This window comes from Rhinopithecus bieti, unplaced genomic scaffold, assembly GCF_001698545.2.
Source record: "Rhinopithecus bieti isolate Rb0 unplaced genomic scaffold, ASM169854v2 scaffold_30474, whole genome shotgun sequence".
Taxonomy (NCBI): Eukaryota; Metazoa; Chordata; class Mammalia; order Primates; family Cercopithecidae; genus Rhinopithecus; species Rhinopithecus bieti.
In genome coordinates this window covers 1-6,833 of record NW_016813026.1, presented here as the reverse complement: position 1 = coordinate 6,833, position 6,833 = coordinate 1, and positions in this window count along the sequence as shown.

Here is a 6,833-nt window from a genome sequence, read left to right as displayed (position 1 = left end):
ATTGAACAAAAAAGGTAGAAAGAAGTCCTTATTTGTAATAGCTAAATATTGGAAACCACCTAAATGCCCATATACAGGAGGCTGGTTGAATAAACTATGAAACAGCCATATGATGGGGAATTATTCAGCTGTAAATGAAATGAGAAAGATTTCTGGGAATTAAGTGGTTTTAGCATATATTTTTAAGTAGAAGAAGCAAAGTCAACAGAGTATAGTATGTTATATTTTGTATATAAAAGAACGGAAAATGAGAAAATATATGTGTATATGTTTATGCAAACGGACAGACAGAAAGAATAACCAGAAACTAATGAGATTAAAAGAATGGAATTGAAAGGATCAAATGAAGGCAAATGGGATAAAAGGACTAGCTAGAGGGCAATACACTTCTTTTTGTATAGATTTGACTTTTAGAACCATGTTAATATTTTACATTCTTATAAAGAAATAAATAAGGAAAATTGAGGGGTGGCTCTCAAATGGAACACAACAGAAATATATAAGCCTAACTGTGTTTCAGATAAATAACATAATCACACTGAAAGGGAAGAAGGGGTATGAACACATGCAAGTAATTTCCAAACATAGTATTCGAACTATAGATATACCTTTAGGTTAAAGACATAAGGAACTATAAATAAATGCTAAACTCTAGTTTGGTAGGTTTGTTTATTGCAGTGAGTTAACAATGCTGAAACTACTATCTGTAAATGCTAGGATTGAACAATAAGTAAATATATTGTGGATAACATAAAGCAGGTTTTTCAGACTTGGGGAAGGGGGTTAAAAATATGGAAAGAGGCTAGAATAATCCCTGTGCTATCGGTTGGGAACTGGATGGAGACAAATACATATGAATTCGTGTGTGTGTGTATGTGTTTGTGTGAGAGAGAGAGAAATTGAGAGATCAATAAATATACTGACCTATATTTATATCTGTAAACTTACATACATGTGTATATGTAACACATGTGTGTACATGTATGTGTATACACATATATATATTTGTAAATATGTTTCTTTTTTTTCTTGAGACAGAGTTTCACCTTGTTGCTAGGCTGGACTGCAATGGCACGATCTCAGATCACTGCAACCTCCATCTCCTGAGTACAAGCGATTCTCCTGCCTCAGCCTCCCAAGTAGCTAGGATTATAGGCACGTGCCACCATGCCCGGCTAATTTTTGTATTATTGGTAGAGACGGGGGTTTTACCATGCTGGCCAGGCTGGTCTCCAACTCCTGACCTCAGGTGATCCACCTGCCTTGGCCTCCCAAACTGCTGGGATTATTGGTGTGAGCCACCACACCCGGCCTATGTTTTCTAGTTCTGTCTGCTAAGTGGGCCTATAAGCAATAATAGCCCCACAACAATGAGTACATTCAGCACCCAGATCCTAGCTTCTAAATAATATTCTCTGCCCAAAAGAATCAGAACTCCTTGGAGAAACCTGATTTCCAGGGTTGAGACTGGAAAAAGCAAGATGAACCTGGAAGATCTTATTTTGCCAAAAAGAAAGAACTTTGTTGGGCATCGTGGCCCATGCCTGTAATCCCAGCACTTCTGGGAGGCTGAGGCAGGAGGACTGCTGGAAGCCAGGAGTTGGAGACCAGCCTGGGTAATATAGTGAGACCTCATCTCTACCTAAAAAAAGAGAAAGAAATAACTCAAAAAATGATGGGTACATGTTAAAAGGACAAAAAAGCCAGCTTGAAGGGGCTTCCATTGGCTAACTTTGAGAAATTTTGAGCATCAAAACAATGAAAACAATGACAGTAACAAATTACACACCACTGAATAAAATAAGAATCCATGAGTATATATTGACATAAATAAATAATGAAAGAAGAAAGCAAGGGAAGGAGGGAAGAAAAAAAGGGAGGGAGGGAAGGAAGGAAGACAAACTACAGAAAAGGAAAGAAGGTTGGTTTTTCTTTTTCCATAGAACGTAAATGTTTTTTATGTAGAAGGAATGACAGAATTAGAAAAGCAGCTTTTGGCAACTATGATACTAATAATTGATTCAGTCAAGAATTAACAATGGATGTTAAAACTAGTTGGTGAAAATTTGATGAAAAATAGGATATTTACATAGTCTCCAGTACCTCCCCATAAGATACTTAGTACTTACAAAGGGAAAATAGGAACCAGAGATCAAAGTTAACATCACCAGTAACGTCACATGCATCCTTATATGACACACTAATGTACCAAGGACACAGTATTACTTCTGTAGGATTCCTGCCAAAATTGTAAGACCTAACGCTAATCAGGAAGAAGCCTCAGATAACCACAAACAGAAGGACAAAATATTCTACATTTATTCTACCAAATAAATGACCTACACTCATAACAAAAATGTTACGGTCATGAAAGATGATGGAAAGTTGAGAAACTGTTTCAAGTTAAAGAAATCTGAAGAAACACAGCAAACCAAATGCAATATGTAATCCTGGACTGAATCCTGGACCTTCCTTCTTGGGGTTGCCAGGGATGGATGGTATGAGGATATAAAGGGCATTATTTGGTCAACTGATGAAATTTTAATGGGGTGTGAGCTTGGATAGCAGTATTATATCAACGTTTGTTTGTTTGTTTGTTTGTTTGTTTGTTTGAGACAGAGTTTTGCTCTGTCGCCCAGGTTGGAGGGCAATGGTGTGATCTTGGCTCACTGCAACCGCCACCTCCTGGGTTAAAGTGATTCTCATACCTCAGCCACTTGAATAGCTGGGATTACAGGCACTTGCCACCACACCCGGCTACTTTTTGTATTTTTAGTGGAGATGGGGTTTTGCCATGTTGGCCAGGCTGGTCTCCAACTCCTGGTCTCATGCAATCCGCCCACATCAGCCTCCCAAACTGCTAGGATTACAGACATGAGCCACCACGCCCGACCTGTATCAATGTTAATTTCCTGATGTTTATCATTGCTCCGTGGTTATGTAAGAGGCTGTCCTTGTTTTTTGAAGATGTACACTGAAGTATTCAGGAATAAAGGAGTTTCATGTCTGGAACTTCCTCTCAAGATAAAAAAGGAATAGTATTATGTATAATACATAGAATAAAATGATAAAGCAAATGTACAAAAATGTTAACATTTGGGGACTCTAGGTGAGACGTATAAGAGAATAAAACTTTTCTATATATCTTAAATTATTTCAAAATAAAGTTTTAAAAAGAAAGAGGTATTTTAGATGTATGTGTGTATATATGTATCTTGCGACAGGGTCTCACTCTTTCACTCAGGCTCGAGTGCAGTGGTGCAGTTATAGCTCACTGAAGCCTCAAACTCTTGGGTTTAAGCGATTCTCCCACCTCGGCCTCCCAAAGCATCCAGTCGACCTTTATTTCTTAGTGTGTCCTATTTTTCAGGGACAAATAGATTTTGTATCACCCTATAGAAAAGTAAAAAGCTCCCACATGAGAATTCCCAGGCTCATATAATATGCCTCATATTACCTCCCTCTCCACCAGTAAAAATTATACTTCCTTCTCACCCTTCTCTTCAGGTTTGGGGGAAAAAAATAGAAAGTTGGAAACATCACTCCTCCTCATTGGCCGTTCCTTTCCATCTCCTTTAAGCTCCCAGATCAAATTTAATAGCCTTCATAGAGCTCTCTCATACCATTCTAATTAGAAATGTTCTAGAAACACTCTAAGTTCCTACAGTAATCTTTGCTTGGAAATATACTAGTTACTATATTCATGACATCTCTTATATCTTATACTGAAGTCTCTAATCATAATTTTAACTTTTTATTTTTCTTTCACTACACTATAAGCCAAAAAACAAGGACCTTGGCTTACTTTTCTTTGTATGCCTCAGAAGACTTAATAAAGCAATATATATTTGCTGCTTTTACTTCAAGAATACTATCCTACATTTTCATAATATTTTACTTTTTTAGGAAGCTCATTGTATGTACTATACCATTTAATTTTCAAAATAACCCTGTATCGTGCATTGCCATCTCCATTTTACAAGAAAGTAAACTAGGGATGAGAGTTCACTTGCTCAAAGTCACAGACAGAGCATATATCAGAGCCCACATTCAAATCAGAGTCATTCCTTGTATTTACTGGTCATATGACTGAAGGTAACCAAGTCACTGAAAGTAACACAGGCGCAAAAGGGATAGAAGCAAGAGCAGCATCTCTACTAAGCAGTTTCAAAATACATAGCCCAAATATACTGCTTAGAACAATTTACTAATCTGTTTGCCTTCTCAACTCTGTAGGAAACTAATCAACATTCAGCAATACACATGGAGCTGAAATCACACTTCTCCACAGATAAAAGACATTTATAGACTGCAAGAAGAACTCCTGAGAAGGACTGTCTTGAGTCTATTGCCTTATTTCTTAGGTTCCATACTCTTGCCATCCAATGAACTCTGAAAGCATTCACTACACAACCAGCATCCGCACNAAAAAAAAAAAAACAAAAAAACTAAACTACATTAATTAATTGGGATCTTCAACTTGGATTTTGCTATAGCATTATGCATATTACGTTAGCACATATTTAGTAATTTCATAAATGTTACCTGGTTATAATACGATGATTACAAGCCAGAGAGAACAATACTAGGGAAAGGCATAAACAACATCCCATCCAGAATTGTTGAAAAATGATTATATCAATGTTTACAAACTGATTTGCTGTGTTCCAAATATTTATAAAAATGCTAAAATACTGAGAAGCTAAGAGCAGTTTAAGAAATTCACCTGGTATATAAAAGAAAACTGCATGGCTCACGCCTGTAATCCCAGCACTTTGGGAGGCTGAGGTGGGTGGATCACCTGAGGTCGGGAGTTCAAGACCAGCCTGACCAACATGGACCACCAGCCTGACCAACAATTTTGTATTAAAAATACAAAAATTAGTCAGGTGTGGTGGTAGATGCCTGTAATCTCAGCTACTTGGGAGGCTGAGGCAGGAGAATTGCTTGAACCTGGGAGGTAGAGGTTGCAGTGAGCTGAGATCGTGCCATTACACCCCAGCCTGGGCAACAAGAGCAAAACTCCATTTCAAGAAAGAAAAAAAGAAAACTGCAGTATGAAGGGTTTGAGATTTTTTTTCCCCAAGCATCTCATGTCTAATTCAATCTTGATTTCAAGAAGACTTACGAATACACAAATACACAGACACACTCTTTCTTACACACCCACTATGTTACCTTGAATTTCTTCAAGTTGAGAAAAACATGCAAGATATAAAGAACAGGATGGAAAACTAGAAGCCAGGACATCAGTTAAACAAGAGGCATTAAATCCCTAAGTTTAATCTTCCCTCTCTCCAAAAGTCCCACTAAAATTTCAGTAGAGTTGAAATTCAAAGTTCAGGAAATCTCAAAGAAGAATAAAAATATAAAAAAGCAACAACAACAACAACAAAAAAGAAAATAAGAGAACATTAGAAAATCAGTTCAGGAGGTCCAACATTCAACAAATGGGAGTTCTTAAAAGCAAGAACTAAAAAAAAAGAATAAAATAATTAAAGAAATAAGGTCAGTGCGGTGGCTCACACCTGTAATCCCAGCACTTTGGGAAGCCGAGGCAGGCAGATCACGAGGTCAGAAGATAGAGACCATCCTAGCTAACACGGTGAAACCCCGTCTCTACTAAAAATATAAAAAATTAGCTAGGTGTGGTGGCAGATGTCGGTAGTTCCAGCTACTCGGGAGGCTGAGGCAGGAGAATGGAGTGAACCCAAGAGGCAAAGCTTGCGGTTAGCCAAGACTGCGCCACTGCACTCCAGCCTGGGTGACACAGCGAGACTCCATCTCAAAAAAAAAAGAAAAAGAAAGAAATAATCCAGGCTGGGCATGGTGGCTCATGCCTATAATTCCAGCACTTTGGGTGGCCAAGGTGGCAAATCACAAGGTCAGCAGTTCAAGACCAGCCTGACCAACATGGTGAAACCCCGTCTCTACTAAAAGTACAACTATTAGCTGGCTGTGGTGGTGCGTGCCTGTAAGTCCCAACTACTCGGGAGGCTGAGGCAGGAGAATTGCTTGAACCCAGGAGGCAGAGATTGCACTGAGCCAAGATTGCACCACTGCACTTCAGCCTGGGCGACAGAGCGAGACTGTCTCAAATCATCATCATCATCATCATCATCATCATCATCATCCTCATGATTCAAGAAAAAACTTCCTCAAACCTGAAAGCAAGTTTCTAGTTTGTGTTCATTAGTATAATGAATACAAAGACTCAAAGGTACAGCATCCCTTTTCAAGATTAGAGACAAAGAGAAGCATTTAAACACCTCCAGAGAAATAAAGATTTCTTTCAAAAGGTGAAAGTATCAAACTGTTCCGTATCATGATAGTGGTGAAGGATAAACAATTCTAAGCCTTTGTCAAAACCAATAGTACTGCTCATGACAAAAGATGAGTTTTACTATTATGTAAGACTAAAAAAAAAAAAGAGAGAGAGAAAGAATGAAAATGGCACTATACATCTAAACAAGAAATCCTGAAAGTTAGAAAGAAATAGAGCAATGATTTCAAAGTTCAAAGTAAAAATAATTTCCAGGCTGGGGATGGTGGCTCACGCCTGTAATCCCAGCACTTTGGAAGGTTGAGGCGGACAGACTACTTGAGGTCAGGAGTTCGAGACCAGCCTGGCCAACATGGTGAAATCCTGTCTTTACTAAAAATACAAAAATTAGCCGGGCATGGGGACATGCACCTGTGGTCCCAGCTACTTGGGAGGCTGAGGTAGGAGAATCACTTGAGCCCAGGAGGTGGCAGCTGCAGTGTGCTAAGATTGTGCACTCCACTCCAGCCTGGGCGACATAGCAAGACTCTATCTCAATAATAATAATAAT